This window comes from Rhinoderma darwinii, chromosome 11 (assembly GCF_050947455.1).
Source record: "Rhinoderma darwinii isolate aRhiDar2 chromosome 11, aRhiDar2.hap1, whole genome shotgun sequence".
Classification (NCBI taxonomy): domain Eukaryota; kingdom Metazoa; phylum Chordata; class Amphibia; order Anura; family Rhinodermatidae; genus Rhinoderma; species Rhinoderma darwinii.
This window is the reverse complement of record NC_134697.1, coordinates 100,358,461-100,376,564: the sequence shown is the minus strand read 5'-3', so window position 1 is coordinate 100,376,564 and position 18,104 is coordinate 100,358,461.

Below are 18,104 nucleotides of genomic sequence, written 5' to 3'. Positions count from 1 at the left end.
CTGTTATTATATTACAGGAGGAGCAGACTGTAGTGTCCTGCCTGTTATTATATTACAGGAGGAGCAGACTCTAGTGTCCTGCCTGTTATTATATTACAGGAGGAGCAGACTCTAGTGTCCTGCCTGTTATTATATTACAGGAGGAGCAGACTGTAGTGTCCTGCCTGTTATTATATTACAGGAGGAGCAGACTGTAGTGTCCTGCCTGGTATTATATTACAGGAGGAGCAGACTGTGGTGTCCTGCCTGTTATTATATTACAGGAGGAGCAGACTCTAGTGTCCTGCCTGTTATTATATTACAGGAGGAGCAGACTCTAGTGTCCTGCCTGTTATTATATTACAGGAGGAGCAGACTGTAGTGTCCTGCCTGTTATTATATTACAGGAGGAGCAGACTGTAGTGTCCTGCCTGGTATTATATTACAGGAGGAGCAGACTGTAGTGTCCTGCCTGTTATTATATTACAGGAGGAGCAGACTGTAGTGTCCTGCCTGTTCTTATATTACAGGAGGAGCAGACTGTAGTGTCCTGCCTGGTATTATATTACAGGAGGAGCAGACTGTAGTGTCCTGCCTGTTATTATATTACAGGAGGAGCAGACTGTAGTGTCCTGTCTGTTATTATTATACAGGAGGAGCAGACTGTAGTGTCCTGCCTGGTATTATATTACAGGAGGAGCAGACTGTGGTGTCCTGCCTGGTATTATTATACAGGAGGAGCAGACTGTGGTGTCCTGCCTGTTATTATAATACAGGAGGAGCAGACTCTGGTGTCCTGCCTGGTATTATTATACAGGAGGAGCAGACTGTAGTGTCCTGCCTGGTATTATATTACAGGAGGAGCAGACTGTGGTGTCCTGCCTGGTATTATATTACAGGAGGAGCAGACTGTGGTGTCCTGCCTGTTATTATAATACAGGAGGAGCAGACTGTGGTGTCCTGTCTAGTATTATAATACAGGAGGAGCAGACTGTAGTGTCCTGCCTGGTATTATATTACAGGAGGAGCAGACTGTAGTGTCCTGCCTGGTATTATATTACAGGAGGAGCAGACTGTAGTGTCCTGCCTGTTATTATATTACAGGAGGAGCAGACTGTGGTGTCCTGCCTGTTATTATATTACAGGAGGAGCAGACTGTAGTGTCCTGCCTGTTATTATATTACAGGAGGAGTAGACTGTAGTGTCCTGTCTGTTATTATATTACAGGAGGAGCAGACTGTGGTGTCCTGCCTGGTATTATACTGGAGGAGCAGACTGTGGTGTCCTGCCTGTTATTATATTACAGGAGGAGCAGACTGTGGTGTCCTGCCTGTTATTATATTACAGGAGGAGCAGACTGTAGTGTCCTGCCTGTTATTATATTACAGGAGGAGCAGACTGTAGTGTCCTGTGTTATATTACAGGAGGAGCAGACTCTAGTGTCCTGTGTTATATTACAGAAGGAGCAGACTGTAGTGTCATGCCTGTTATTATATTACAGGAGGAGTAGACTCTAGTGTCCTGCCTGTTATTATATTACAGGAGGAGTAGACTCTAGTGTCCTGCCTGTTATTATATTACAGGAGGAGCAGACTGTAGTGTCCTGCCTGTTATTATATTACAGGAGGAGCAGACTGTAGTGTCCTGCCTGTTATTATATTACAGGAGGAGCAGACTCTAGTGTCCTGCCTGGTATTATTATACAGGAGGAGCAGACTGTAGTGTCCTGCCTGGTATTATATTACAGGAGGAGTAGACTCTAGTGTCCTGCCTGTTATTATATTACAGGAGGAGCAGACTGTGGTGTCCTGCCTGTTATTATATTACAGGAGGAGCAGACTGTAGTGTCCTGCCTGTTATTATATTACAGGAGGAGTAGACTGTGGTGTCCTGCCTGTTATTATAATACAGGAGGAGCAGACTGTGGTGTCCTGCCTGGTATTATAATACAGGAGGAGCAGACTCTAGTGTCCTGCCTGGTATTATTATACAGGAGGAGCAGACTGTAGTGTCCTGCCTGGTATTATTATATTACAGGAGGAGCAGACTGTGGTGTCCTGACTGTTATTATAATACTGGAGGAGCAGACTGTGGTGTCCTGTCTGTTATATTACAGGAGGAGCAGACTGTAGTGTCCTGCCTGTTATTATATTACAGGAGGAGCAGACTCTAGTGTCCTGCCTGGTATTATTATACAGGAGGAGCAGACTGTAGTGTCCTGCCTGGTATTATATTACAGGAGGAGCAGACTGTGGTGTCCTGCCTGTTATTATAATACAGGAGGAGCAGACTCTAGTGTCCTGCCTGTTATTATATTACAGGAGGAGCAGACTGTAGTGTCCTGCCTGTTATTATATTACAGGAGGAGCAGACTCTAGTGTCCTGCCTGGTATTATTATACAGGAGGAGCAGACTGTAGTGTCCTGCCTGGTATTATATTACAGGAGGAGTAGACTCTAGTGTCCTGCCTGTTATTATATTACAGGAGGAGCAGACTGTGGTGTCCTGCCTGTTATTATATTACAGGAGGAGCAGACTGTAGTGTCCTGCCTGTTATTATATTACAGGAGGAGCAGACTCTAGTGTCCTGCCTGGTATTATTATACAGGAGGAGCAGACTGTAGTGTCCTGCCTGGTATTATTATATTACAGGAGGAGCAGACTGTGGTGTCCTGACTGTTATTATAATACTGGAGGAGCAGACTGTGGTGTCCTGTCTGTTATATTACAGGAGGAGCAGACTGTAGTGTCCTGCCTGTTATTATATTACAGGAGGAGCAGACTCTAGTGTCCTGCCTGGTATTATTATACAGGAGGAGCAGACTGTAGTGTCCTGCCTGGTATTATATTACAGGAGGAGCAGACTGTGGTGTCCTGCCTGTTATTATAATACAGGAGGAGCAGACTCTAGTGTCCTGCCTGTTATTATATTACAGGAGGAGCAGACTGTAGTGTCCTGCCTGTTATTATATTACAGGAGGAGCAGACTGTAGTGTCCTGCCTGTTATTATATTACAGGAGGAGCAGACTGTAGTGTCCTGCCTGTTATTATATTACAGGAGGAGCAGACTGTAGTGTCCTGCCTGTTATTATATTACAGGAGGAGCAGACTGTAGTGTCCTGCCTGGTATTATATTACAGGAGGAGCAGACTGTAGTGTCCTGCCTGTTATTATATTACAGGAGGAGCAGACTGTAGTGTCCTGCCTGTTCTTATATTACAGGAGGAGCAGACTGTAGTGTCCTGCCTGGTATTATATTACAGGAGGAGCAGACTGTGGTGACCTGCCTGGTATTATAATACAGGAGGAGCAGACTGTAGTGTCCTGCCTGTTCTTATATTACAGGAGGAGCAGACTGTGGTGTCCTGCCTGTTATTATAATACAGGAGGAGCAGACTGTGGTGTCCTGTCTAGTATTATAATACAGGAGGAGCAGACTGTAGTGTCCTGCCTGGTATTATATTACAGGAGGAGCAGACTGTAGTGTCCTGCCTGTTATTATATTACAGGAGGAGTAGACTGTAGTGTCCTGTCTGGTATTATATTACAGGAGGAGCAGACTGTGGTGTCCTGCCTGTTATTATATTACAGGAGGAGCAGACTGTAGTGTCCTGTCTGTTATTATATTACAGGAGGAGCAGACTGTGGTGTCCTGCCTGGTATTATATTACAGGAGGAGCAGACTGTGGTGTCCTGCCTGGTATTATATTACAGGAGGAGCAGACTGTAGTGTCCTGCCTGTTCTTATATTACAGGAGGAGCAGACTGTAGTGTCCTGCCTGGTATTATATTACAGGAGGAGCAGACTGTGGTGACCTGCCTGGTATTATAATACAGGAGGAGCAGAATGTAGTGTCCTGCCTGTTCTTATATTACAGGAGGAGCAGACTGTAGTATCCTGCCTGTTATTATATTACAGGAGGAGCAGACTGTAGTGTCCTGCCTGTTATTATATTACAGGAGGAGCAGACTGTAGTGTCCTGCCTGTTATTATATTACAGGAGGAGCAGACTGTAGTGTCCTGCCTGTTATTATATTACAGGAGGAGCAGACTGTAGTGTCCTGCCTGGTATTATATTACAGGAGGAGCAGACTGTGGTGTCCTGCCTGGTATTATATTACAGGAGGAGCAGACTGTGGTGTCCTGCCTGTTATTATATTACAGGAGGAGCAGACTGTAGTGTCCTGCCTGTTATTATATTACAGGAGGAGCAGACTGTAGTGTCCTGCCTGTTATTATATTACAGGAGGAGCAGACTCTAGTGTCCTGCCTGTTATTATATTACAGGAGGAGCAGACTGTAGTGTCCTGCCTGTTATTATATTACAGGAGGAGCAGACTGTAGTGTCCTGCCTGTTATTATATTACAGGAGGAGCAGACTGTAGTGTCCTGCCTGTTCTTATATTACAGGAGGAGCAGACTGTAGTATCCTGCCTGTTATATAATACAGGAGGAGCAGACTGTGGTGACCTGCCTGGTATTATAATACTGGAGGAGCAGACTGTAGTGTCCTGCCTGTTATTATATTACAGGAGGAGCAGACTGTAGTGTCCTGCCTGTTATTATATTACAGGAGGAGCAGACTGTAGTGTCCTGCCTGGTATTATATTACAGGAGGAGCAGACTGTGGTGTCCTGCCTGTTATTATAATACAGGAGGAGCAGACTCTAGTGTCCTGCCTGTTATTATATTACAGGAGGAGCAGACTGTAGTGTCCTGCCTGTTATTATATTACAGGAGGAGCAGACTGTAGTGTCCTGCCTGTTATTATATTACAGGAGGAGCAGACTCTAGTGTCCTGCCTGTTATTATATTACAGGAGGAGCAGACTGTAGTGTCCTGCCTGTTATTATATTACAGGAGGAGCAGACTGTAGTGTCCTGCCTGTTATTATATTACAGGAGGAGCAGACTGTAGTATCCTGCCTGTTATTATATTACAGGAGGAGCAGACTGTAGTGTCCTGTCTGTTATTATATTACAGGAGGAGCAGACTGTAGTGTCCTGTCTGTTATTATATTACAGGAGGAGCAGACTGTAGTGTCCTGCCTGGTATTATATTACAGGAGGAGCAGACTCTAGTGTCCTGTCTGTTATTATTATACAGGAGGAGCAGACTGTAGTGTCCTGCCTGTTATTATATTACAGGAGGAGCAGACTGTAGTGTCCTGCCTGTTATTATATTACAGGAGGAGCAGACTCTAGTGTCCTGTCTGTTATTATATTACAGGAGGAGCAGACTGTAGTGTCCTGCCTGTTATTATATTACAGGAGGAGCAGACTGTAGTGTCCTGTCTGTTATTATATTACAGGAGGAGCAGACTGTAGTGTCATGCCTGTTATATTACAGGAGGGGCAGACTCTAGTGTCCTGCCTGTTATTATTATACAGGAGGAGCAGACTGTAGTGTCCTGCCTGTTATTATATTACAGGAGGAGCAGACTCTAGTGTCCTGTCTGTTATTATATTACAGGAGGAGCAGACTGTAGTGTCCTGTCTGTTATTATATTACAGGAGGAGCAGACTGTAGTGTCATGCCTGTTATTATATTACAGGAGGAGCAGACTGTGGTGTCCTGCCTGTTATTATATTACAGGAGGAGTAGACTCTAGTGTCCTGCCTGTTATTATATTACAGGAGGAGCAGACTGTGGTGTCCTGCCTGTTATTATATTACAGGAGGAGCAGACTCTAGTGTCCTGTCTGTTATTATATTACAGGAGGAGCAGACTGTAGTGTCCTGCCTGTTATTATATTACAGGAGGAGCAGACTGTAGTGTCCTGCCTGTTATTATATTACAGGAGGAGCAGACTGTGGTGTCCTGTCTAGTATTATAATACAGGAGGAGCAGACTGTGGTGTCCTGCCTGTTATTATAATACAGGAGGAGCAGACTCTGGTGTCCTGACTGACTATTATAATACAGGAGGAGCAGACTCTGGTGTCCTGCCTCGTTATTATAGTACAGGAGGAGCAGACTGTGGTGTCCTGCCTGGTATTATATTACAGGAGGAGCAGACTGTAGTGTCCTGCCTGTCTATTATATTACAGGAGGAGCAGACTGTGGTGTCCTGTCTGTTATTATATTACAGGAGGGGCAGACTGTAGTGTCCTGCCTGTTATTATATTACAGGAGGAGCAGACTGTGGTGTCCTGCCTGGTATTATAATACAGGAGGAGCAGACTGTGGTGTCCTGCCTGGTATTATAATACAGGAGGAGCAGACTGTGGTGTCCTGCCTGGTATTATAATACAGGAGGAGCAGACTGTGGTGTCCTGCCTGGTATTATTATACAGGAGGAGCAGACTGTGGTGTCCTGCCTGGTATTATTATACAGGAGGAGCAGACTGTGGTGTCCTGTCTGGTATTATATTACAGGAGGAGCAGACTGTAGTGTCCTGCCTGTTATTATATTACAGGAGGAGCAGACTGTGGTGTCCTGTCTAGTATTATAATACAGGAGGAGCAGACTCTGGTGTCCTGCCTGTTATTATATTACAGGAGGAGCAGACTGTGGTGTCCTGCCTGGTATTATAATACAGGAGGAGCAGACTCTGGTGTCCTGACTGACTATTATAATACAGGAGGAGCAGACTCTGGTGTCCTGACTGACTATTATAATACAGGAGGAGCAGACTCTGGTGTCCTGACTGACTATTATAATACAGGAGGAGCAGACTCTGGTGTCCTGCCTCGTTATTATAGTACAGGAGGAGCAGACTGTGGTGTCCTGCCTGGTATTATAATACAGGAGGAGCAGACTCTGGTGTCCTGCCTGGTATTATAATACAGGAGGAGCAGACTGTGGTGTCCTGTCTAGTATTATATTACAGGAGGAGCAGACTCTAGTGTCCTGCCTGTTATTATATTACAGGAGGAGCAGACTGTGGTGTCCTGCCTGTTATTATATTACAGGAGGAGCAGACTGTAGTGTCCTGCCTGTTATTATATTACAGGAGGAGCAGACTCTGGTGTCCTGCCTGTTATTATATTACAGGAGGAGCAGACTCTAGTGTACTGTGTTATAATACAGGAGGAGCAGACTGTAGTGTCATGCCTGTTATTATATTACAGGAGGAGTAGACTGTAGTGTCCTGCCTGTTATTATATTACAGGAGGAGTAGACTCTAGTGTCCTGCCTGTTATTATATTACAGGAGGAGCAGACTGTAGTGTCCTGCCTGGTATTATAATACAGGAGGAGCAGACTGTAGTGTCCTGTCTGGTATTATTATACAGGAGGAGCAGACTGTAGTGTCCTGCCTGTTATTATATTACAGGAGGAGCAGACTGTAGTGTCCTGCCTGGTATTATATTACAGGAGGAGCAGACTGTGGTGTCCTGCCTGTTATTATATTACAGGAGGAGCAGACTGTAGTGTCCTGCCTGGTATTATAATACAGGAGGAGCAGACTGTGGTGTCCTGCCTGGTATTATAATACAGGAGGAGCAGACTGTAGTGTCCTGCCTGGTATTATAATACAGGAGGAGCAGACTGTGGTGTCCTGCCTGTTATTATAATACTGGAGGAGCAGACTGTAGTGTCCTGCCTGTTATTATATTACAGGAGGAGTAGACTCTAGTGTCCTGCCTGTTATTATATTACAGGAGGAGTAGACTCTAGTGTCCTGCCTGTTATTATATTACAGGAGGAGCAGACTGTAGTGTCCTGTCTGTTATTATATTACAGGAGGAGCAGACTGTAGTGTCCTGCCTGTTATTATATTACAGGAGGAGCAGACTGTAGTGTCCTGCCTGTTATTATAATACAGGAGGAGCAGACTGTAGTGTCCTGCCTGTTATTATATTACAGGAGGAGCAGACTCTAGTGTCCTGCCTGTTATTATATTACAGGAGGAGCAGACTGTAGTGTCCTGTCTGTTATTATATTACAGGAGGAGCAGACTGTAGTGTCCTGCCTGTTATTATATTACAGGAGGAGCAGACTGTAGTGTCCTGCCTGTTATTATATTACAGGAGGAGCAGACTGTAGTGTCCTGCCTGTTATTATATTACAGGAGGAGCAGACTGTAGTGTCCTGCCTGTTATTATATTACAGGAGGAGCAGACTGTAGTGTCCTGCCTGTTATTATATTACAGGAGGAGCAGACTGTAGTGTCCTGCCTGTTATTATATTACAGGAGGAGCAGACTGTAGTGTCCTGCCTGTTATTATATTACAGGAGGAGCAGACTGTAGTGTCCTGCCTGTTATTATATTACAGGAGGAGCAGACTGTGGTGTCCTGCCTGTTATTATATTACAGGAGGAGCAGACTGTGGTGTCCTGCCTGGTATTATACTGGAGGAGCAGACTGTGGTGTCCTGCCTGTTATTATATTACAGGAGGAGCAGACTGTAGTGTCCTGCCTGTTATTATATTACAGGAGGAGCAGACTGTAGTGTCCTGCCTGTTATTATAATACAGGAGGAGTAGACTGTGGTGTCCTGCCTGTTATTATATTACAGGAGGAGCAGACTGTGGTGTCCTGACTGTCTATTATATTACAGGAGGAGCAGACTGTAGTGTCCTGTCTGTTATTATATTACAGGAGGAGCAGACTCTAGTGTCCTGCCTGTTATTATATTACAGGAGGAGCAGACTCTAGTGTCCTGCCTGTTATTATATTACAGGAGGAGCAGACTCTAGTGTCCTGCCTGTCCTTATATTACAGGAGGAGCAGACTCTAGTGTCCCTTGTCTTATATTACAGGAGGAGCAGACTGTAGTGTCCTGCCTGTTATTATATTACAGGAGGAGCAGACTGTAGTTTCCTGTGTTATATTACAGGAGGAGCAGACTCTAGTGTCCTGCCTGTTATTATATTACAGGAGGAGCAGACTGTAGTGTCCTGACTGTTATATTACAGGAGGAGCAGACTCTAGTGTCCTGCCTGTTATTATATTACAGGAGGAGCAGACTGTAGTTTCCTGTGTTATATTACAGGAGGAGCAGACTCTAGTGTCCTGCCTGTTATTATATTACAGGAGGAGCAGACTCTAGTGTCCTGCCTGTTATTATTATACAGGAGGAGCAGACTGTAGTGTCCTGCCTGTCCTTATATTACAGGAGGAGCAGACTGTAGTGTCCTGCCTGGTATTATATTACAGGAGGAGCAGACTGTAGTGTCCTGCCTGTTATTATATTACAGGAGGAGCAGACTCTAGTGTCCTGTCTGTTATATTACAGGAGGGGCAGTCTCTAGTGTCCTGTCTGTTATATTACAGGAGGAGCAGACTGTAGTGTCCTGTCTTATATTACAGGAGGAGCAGACTCTAGTGTCCTGTCTTATATTACAGGAGGAGCAGACTCTAGTGTCCTGTGTTATATTACAGGAGGAGCAGACTCTAGTGTCCTGTCTTATATTACAGGAGGAGCAGACTGTAGTGTCCTGTGTTATATTACAGGAGGAGCAGACTCTAGTGTCCTGTCTGTTATATTACAGGAGGGGCAGACTCTAGTGTCCTGTGTTATATTACAGGAGGAGCAGACTCTAGTGTCCTGTGTTATATTACAGGAGGAGCAGACTCTAGTGTCCTGTGTTATATTACAGGAGGAGCAGACTCTAGTGTCTTGCCTGTTATTATATTACAGGAGGAGCAGACTCTAGTGTCCTGCCTGTTATTATATTACAGGAGGAGCAGACTCTAGTGTCCTGCCTGTTATTATATTACAGGAGGAGCAGACTCTAGTGTCCTGCCTGTTATTATATTACAGGAGGAGCAGATTGTAGTGTCCTGTGTTATATTACAGGAGGAGCAGACTCTAGTGTCCTGTGTTATATTACAGGAGGAGCAGACTCTAGTGTCCTGTGTTATATTACAGGAGGAGCAGACTCTAGTGTCCTGCCCGTTATTATATTACTGGAGGAGCAGACTGTAGTTTCCTGTGTTATATAACAGGAGGAGCAGACTCTAGTGTCCTGTGTTATATTACAGGAGGAGCAGACTCTAGTGTCTTGCCTGTTATTATATTACAGGAGGAGCATACTCTAGTGTCCTGCCTGTTATTATATTACAGGAGGAGCAGACTGTAGTGTCCTGCCTGTTCTTATATTACAGGAGGAGCAGACTCTAGTGTCCTGTCTGTTATATTACAGGAGGAGCAGACTCTAGTGTCCTGTCTGTTATTATATTACAGGAGGAGCAGACTCTAGTGTCCTGTCTGTTATATTACAGGAGGAGCAGACTCTAGTGTCCTGTCTGTTATATTACAGGAGGAGCAGACTGTAGTGTCCTGTGTCTTATATTACAGGAGGAGGCGACTCTAGTGTCCTGTCTGTTATATTGCAGGAGGAGCAGACTGTAGTGTCCTGTCTTTTATATTACAGGAGGAGCAGATTCTAGTGTCCTGCCTGTTATTATATTACAGGAGGAGCAGACTCTGGTGTCCTGTCTGTTATATTACAGGAGGAGCAGACTGTAGTGTCCTGTCTTTTATATTACAGGAGGAGCAGATTCTAGTGTCCTGCCTGTTATTATATTACAGGAGGCGACTCTAGTGTCCTGTCTGTTATATTACAGGAGGAGCAGACTCTAGTGTCCTGCCTGTTATTATATTACAGGAGGCGACTCTAGTGTCCTGTCTGTTATATTACAGGAGGAGCAGACTGAAGTGTCCTGTCAGTTATATTACAGGAGGAGCAGACTCTAGTGTCCTGTCTTTTATATTACAGGAGGGGCAGACTCTAGTGATCTGCCTATTAATATAATACAGGTAAACAGACTCTAGTGACGCTGCATTGCTCCTCTTATCCAACACCGATCTCTGTTACAACCACCAGGTTCTATGCAGCATAAACCATCCTGCCTTGCGGTCGGCCCTGGCGAAAACCATAGAGTAGCCTCAGACACTGTTGATCAGAGTTGTGACGGACTTGAGCTTGCGGATTTACCTGCTCGTTTAATCCTGACAGTCTCCAGCAGCCTCTTGGGGAATCGCTCTCCTAGCAATTCCATAAACGATCACTCTGGCAATTGCTCAACTACCGATTCCATAAGATATTCACAAGTCATAAAAATGTTCTCTTTTCTCCCTCTCTATAGAACTTACGCCCTGGTGGAACAGATGGAAGATCTAACTCCGCTGGTACAAGGCCTGGCCGTCAGGATTCCACATCATGAAACTGCGCAGGTCCAAGCGGTCGTTCTGGCTGAACCTAAAGTGATCTCACCCGATCGTTCTTCTGGCGATCGTTCGTGTCTTGTTAGTTTTCAGGAGAGTTCTAAGTTGAATTTTCGACCAAGACCTTCATCCTCTTCCTCCGCCCGGACCTGTTTAACCAGATCCAGGAGCCAGGGGGTTCTCTATCCTGGAATTACGCTGGACCTACAATTTGGTCCATATCCGCAGAGGGGATGAGTGGAAGACGGCGTTTACTACTCCAGACGGTCGCTATCAGTACTTGGCCTTGCCTGTTGGTGTCAGTAACGCTCCCGCTGTGTTTCAGGACCTGGTTAATGATATTTTCAGACATTTTATCGGAATCTTTGTGGTCGTGTATCTGGACGATATTCTTGCGTTTTCTTTCGGTTGGTCGTCTCATGTATTTAAGGTCCGTCCCCCAAGTACTAAGAGAAAACGGTCTTTACGCGAAATTTGAAAAATGTCTTTTCGGAGTTGGGGAAGTTCATTTCATGGGGCTTGTTCTGTCTCCTCATGATTTTCGCATGGACTCCGCTAAGGTTCCGGCAAACTCTTAATCGGGTCCAAACCACTTCACAGAAACCTCTGCAGAGGTTTTTGGGTTTTGCGAATTATTACCAAAAATTGATTCATAATTTTTCCTCCATTGCCAAACGTTTGACGGATCTTCCCAAAGTGGGTTGTGACCTTGTAAATTGGAAACCTTCTGCGTCTCCGCCTTCGAAACCTTAAACAGTGTTTTATAGAAGCGCCTGCACTTGTTGAGCCGGAACTCTCTAGCCTCTGTATTGTGGAGGTTGATGCCTCAGACATAGGTGTGGGGGCCGGGGTGTCTTAAGGGTCTTCTGTATTCTCTCATTTCTCTGCTTTTTTTTTTTCTCGCTAATTTTCAGCCACTGAGAAGATCTATGATGTAGGTAATCGCGAGCTTCTTGCTATTGAGTGGGTGTTTGAAGAATGGCGCCACCTTCTGGAGGGGGATAGACGCCAAATTACTGTCCTGACCGACCATAAGAACCTGACTTTAAGACTCAACCTCAGGCAGGCTCGGGGGGCTTGTTCTTTACCAGATTTAACTTTATTGTAACCTACAGACCCGGGTCTAAAAATGTCAGGGCCGACACATGATCTCGAAGTTTCTGTTCTTCACAGGTCCCAGGTTCTCAGCTTTGTGATTTGGACTGTGTACGCTCGGGCTGTCTTGCTACCTGTTCTGGTATTGCCTGCATTGCACCTCTTATCCAACACCGATCTCTGTTACAACCACCAGGTTCTATGCAGCAAAAACCACCCTGCCTTGCGGTCGGCCCTGGCGAAAACCATAGAGTAGCCTCAGACACTGTTGATCAGAGTTGTGACGGTCTTGGGGTTGCAGATTTATTTGCATTCTCAGTCCTGACAGTCTCCAGCAGCTTTTAGGGAATCGCTCACCAAGCAATTCCATAAACTTCCAACATGGGAATTGCTCAACCAGTGATTCCATAACACTGCCCCCTCTTACTACCCGTCCTCCTGTGTGCCTCCTGCTGTCCCCTCTAAATACCCGTTCCCCCGGGATCCTGAATCACTATGCGTATGTTACACTATATGAAGAAAAGTATTTGCTTCCCCCTCTTCTCATTGTATCCCGGAGTTACCCCCATCCCCCCTGGTGTATAATATCCGGCACTCGCCCTGCGGTCACGTTACAGACATTAGTGGTAGAACGGGTCGTTGTGAAGAGATCAGTGACCTCCAGCGCGGTCCTGTAATAGGACGTCACCGGGGTAACACGTCAGTAACCAAAATGTCTCCCCTCCCGGATCTTCCACCATCACCTGTGACTGATATTATTGTGAAGTGGAGGGAACCGCAGCAACTCAGCCACGAAGTGCAGGCCACGTAAAGTTACAGAGCGGGGGGTGGGGGGGTGCTGAGGAGCAAGTGCAGAGAAGTCACCAACACTCCGCTGACCCCATAACTGCAGAGTACAGACCTCCTGTGGTATTAACAGCCGCACACTGTGCCCGGGGGCTTCATGACCAAGCAGCTGCACGCCAGCCCAACATCACCCAGCACAATGCCCAGCGTCAGACGGAGGGGGTAAAGCCGCCGCCACTGGACTCTGGAGCAGCGTGTTCTGTGGAGTGACGCTTCTCTATGTGGCGTGTTCTCTGGAGTGACGCTTCTCTATGTGGCGTGTTCTCTGGAGTGACGCTTCTCTATGTGACGTGTTCTGTGGAGTGACGCTTCTCTATGTGACGTGTTCTGTGGAGTGACGCTTCTCTATGTGACGTGTTCTGTGGAGTGACGCTTCTCTATGACGTGTTCTGTGGAGTGACGCTTCTCTATATGACGTGTTCTGTGGAGTGACGCTTCTCTATATGACGTGTTCTGTGGAGTGACGCTTCTCTATATGAAGTGTGCTGTGGAGTGACGCTTCTCTATGTGACGTGTTCTGTGGAGTGACGCTTCTCTATGTGACGTGTTCTGTGGAGTGACGCTTCTCTATGTGACGTGTTCTGTGGAGTGACGCTTCTCTATGTGACGTGTTCTGCGGAGTGTTGCTTCTCTATGTGACGTGTTCTGTGGAGTGACGCTTCTCTATATGAAGTGTGCTGTGGAGTGACGCTTCTCTATGTGACGTGTTCTGTGGAGTGACGCTTCTCTATATGACGTGTTCTGTGGAGTGACGCTTCTCTATATGACGTGTTCTGTGGAGTGACGCTTCTCTATGTGACGTGTTCTGTGGAGTGATGCTTCTCTATGTGGCGTGTTCTGTGGAGTGACGCTTCTCTATGTGACGTGTTCTGTGGAGTGACGCTTCTCTATGACGTGTTCTGTGGAGTGACGCTTCTCTATGTGACGTGTTCTGTGGAGTGACGCTTCTCTATATGAAGTGTGCTGTGGAGTGACGCTTCTCTATGTGACGTGTTCTGTGGAGTGACGCTTCTCTATGTGACATGTTCTGTGGAGTGACGCTTCTCTATGTGACGTGTTCTGTGGAGTGACGCTTCTCTATGTGACGTGTTCTGTGGAGTGACGCTTCTCTATATGACGTGTTCTGTGGAGTGACGCTTCTCTATATGACGTGTTCTGTGGAGTGACGCTTCTCTATGTGGCGTGTTCTGTGGAGTGACGCTTCTCTATGTGACGTGTTCTGTGGAGTGACGCTTCTCTATGACGTGTTCTGTGGAGTGACGCTTCTCTATGTGACGTGTTCTGTGGAGTGACGCTTCTCTATATGAAGTGTGCTGTGGAGTGACGCTTCTCTATGTGACGTGTTCTGTGGAGTGACGCTTCTCTATGTGACATGTTCTGTGGAGTGACGCTTCTCTATGTGACGTGTTCTGTGGAGTGACGCTTCTCTATGTGACGTGTTCTGTGGAGTGACGCTTCTCTATATGACGTGTTCTGTGGAGTGACGCTTCTCTATGTGACGTGTTCTGTGGAGTGACGCTTCTCTATGTGACGTGTTCTGTGGAGTGACGCTTCTCTGTGACGTGTTCTGTGGAGTGACGCTTCTCTATGTGACGTGTTCTGTGGAGTGACGCTTCTCTATATGATGTGTTCTGTGGAGTGACGCTTCTCTATGTGACGTGTTCTGTGGAGTGACGCTTCTCTATGTGACGTGTTCTGTGGAGTGACGCTTCTCTATGTGACGTGTTCTGCGGAGTGTTGCTTCTCTATGTGACGTGTTCTGTGGAGTGACGCTTCTCTATATGACGTGTTCTGTGGAGTGACGCTTCTCTATGTGACGTGTTCTGTGGAGTGACGCTTCTCTGTGACGTGTTCTGTGGAGTGACGCTTCTCTATGTGACGTGTTCTGTGGAGTGACGCTTCTCTATGTGACGTGTTCTGTGGAGTGACGCTTCTCTATGTGACGTGTTCTGCGGAGTGTTGCTTCTCTATGTGACGTGTTCTGTGGAGTGACGCTTCTCTATATGACGTGTTCTGTGGAGTGACGCTTCTCTATGTGACGTGTTCTGTGGAGTGACGCTTCTCTATGTGACGTGTTCTGTGGAGTGACGCTTCTCTATGTGACGTGTTCTGCGGAGTGTTGCTTCTCTATGTGACGTGTTCTGTGGAGTGACGCTTCTCTATATGACGTGTTCTGTGGAGTGACGCTTCTCTATATGACGTGTTCTGTGGAGTGACGCTTCTCTATATGACGTGTTCTGTGGAGTGACGCTTCTCTATGTGACGTGTTCTGTGGAGTGACGCTTCTCTATATGACGTGTTCTGTGGAGTGACGCTTCTCTATGTGACGTGTTCTGTGGAGTGACGCTTCTCTATATGACGTGTTCTGTGGAGTGACGCTTCTCTATGTGACGTGTTCTGTGGAGTGACGCTTCTCTATGTGACGTGTTCTGTGGAGTGACGCTTCTCTATGTGACGTGTTCTGTGGAGTGACGCTTCTCTATGTGACGTGTTCTGTGGAGTGACGCTTCTCTATATGACGTGTTCTGTGGAGTGACGCTTCTCTATGTGACGTGTTCTGTGGAGTGACGCTTCTCTATGTGACGTGTTCTGTGGAGTGACGCTTCTCTATATGACGTGTTCTGTGGAGTGACGCTTCTCTATGTGACGTGTTCTGTGGAGTGACGCTTCTCTATGTGACGTGTTCTGTGGAGTGACGCTTCTCTATGTGACGTGTTCTGCGGAGTGTTGCTTCTCTATGTGACGTGTTCTGTGGAGTGACGCTTCTCTATATGACGTGTTCTGTGGAGTGACGCTTCTCTATATGACGTGTTCTGTGGAGTGACGCTTCTCTATATGACGTGTTCTGTGGAGTGACGCTTCTCTATGTGACGTGTTCTGTGGAGTGACGCTTCTCTATGTGACGTGTTCTGTGGAGTGACGCTTCTCTATGTGACGTGTTCTGTGGAGTGACGCTTCTCTATGTGACGTGTTCTGTGGAGTGACGCTTCTCTATGTGACGTGTTCTGTGGAGTGACGCTTCTCTATGTGACGTGTTCTGTGGAGTGACGCTTGTCTATGTGACGTGTTCTGTGGAGTGACGCTTCTCTATATGACGTGTTCTGTGGAGTGACGCTTCTCTATGTGACGTGTTCTGTGGAGTGACGCTTCTCTATGTGACGTGTTCTGTGGAGTGACGCTTCTCTATGTGACGTGTTCTGTGGAGTGACGCTTCTCTATGTGACGTGTTCTGTGGAGTGACGCTTCTCTATGTGACGTGTTCTGTGGAGTGACGCTTCTCTATGTGACGTGTTCTGCGGAGTGACGCTTCTCTATGTGACGTGTTCTGTGGAGTGACGCTTCTCTATGTGACGTGTTCTGCGGAGTGTTGCTTCTCTATGTGACGTGTTCTGTGGAGTGACGCTTCTCTATATGACGTGTTCTGTGGAGTGACGCTTCTCTATATGACGTGTTCTGTGGAGTGACGCTTCTCTATATGACGTGTTCTGTGGAGTGACGCTTCTCTATGTGACGTGTTCTGTGGAGTGACGCTTCTCTATATGAAGTGTGCTGTGGAGTGACGCTTCTCTATGTGACGTGTTCTGTGGAGTGACGCTTCTCTATGTGACGTGTTCTGTGGAGTGACGCTTCTCTATATGACGTGTTCTGTGGAGTGACGCTTCTCTATATGAAGTGTGCTGTGGAGTGACGCTTCTCTATATGATGTGTTCTGTGGAGTGACGCTTCTCTATATGAAGTGTGCTGTGGAGTGACGCTTCTCTATGTGACGTGTTCTGTGGAGTGACGCTTCTCTATGTGACGTGTTCTGCGGAGTGACGCTTCTCTATGTGACGTGTTCTGTGGAGTGACGCTTCTCTATGTGACGTGTTCTGTGGAGTGACGCTTCTCTATGTGACGTGTTCTGTGGAGTGACGCTTCTCTATGTGACGTGTTCTGTGGAGTGACGCTTCTCTATGTGACGTGTTCTGTGGAGTGACGCTTCTCTATATGACGTGTTCTGTGGAGTGACGCTTCTCTATGTGACGTGTTCTGTGGAGTGACGCTTCTCTATGTGACGTGTTCTGTGGAGTGACGCTTCTCTATGTGACGTGTTCTGTGGAGTGACGCTTCTCTATGTGACGTGTTCTGTGGAGTGACGCTTCTCTATGTGACGTGTTCTGTGGAGTGACGCTTCTCTATGTGACGTGTTCTGTGGAGTGACGCTTCTCTATGTGACGTGTTCTGTGGAGTGACGCTTCTCTATGTGACGTGTTCTGTGGAGTGACGCTTCTCTATGTGACGTGTTCTGTGGAGTGACGCTTCTCTATGTGACGTGTTCTGTGGAGTGACGCTTCTCTATGTGACGTGTTCTGTGGAGTGACGCTTCTCTATGTGACGTGTTCTGTGGAGTGACGCTTCTCTATATGACGTGTTCTGTGGAGTGACGCTTCTCTATATGACGTGTTCTGTGGAGTGACGCTTCTCTATGTGACGTGTTCTGTGGAGTGACGCTTCTCTATGTGACGTGTTCTGTGGAGTGACGCTTCTCTGTGTGACGTGTTCTGTGGAGTGACGCTTCTCTGTGTGACGTGGTCCGTGGAGTGACGCTTCTCTATGTGACGTGTTCTGTGGAGTGCCGCTTCTCTATGTGACGTGTTCTGTGGAGTGACGCTTCTCTATATGACGTGTTCTGTGGAGTGACGCTTCTCTATATGACGTGTTCTGTGGAGTGACGCTTCTCTATGTGACGTGTTCTGTGGTGTGACGCTTCTCTATGTGACGTGTTCTGTGGAGTGACGCTTCTCTATATGACGTGTTCTGTGGAGTGACGCTTCTCTATATGAAGTGTGCTGTGGAGTGACGCTTCTCTATATGATGTGTTCTGTGGAGTGACGCTTCTCTATATGAAGTGTGCTGTGGAGTGACGCTTCTCTATGTGACGTGTTCTGTGGAGTGACGCTTCTCTATGTGACGTGTTCTGCGGAGTGACGCTTCTCTATGTGACGTGTTCTGTGGAGTGACGCTTCTCTATGTGACGTGTTCTGTGGAGTGACGCTTCTCTATGTGACGTGTTCTGTGGAGTG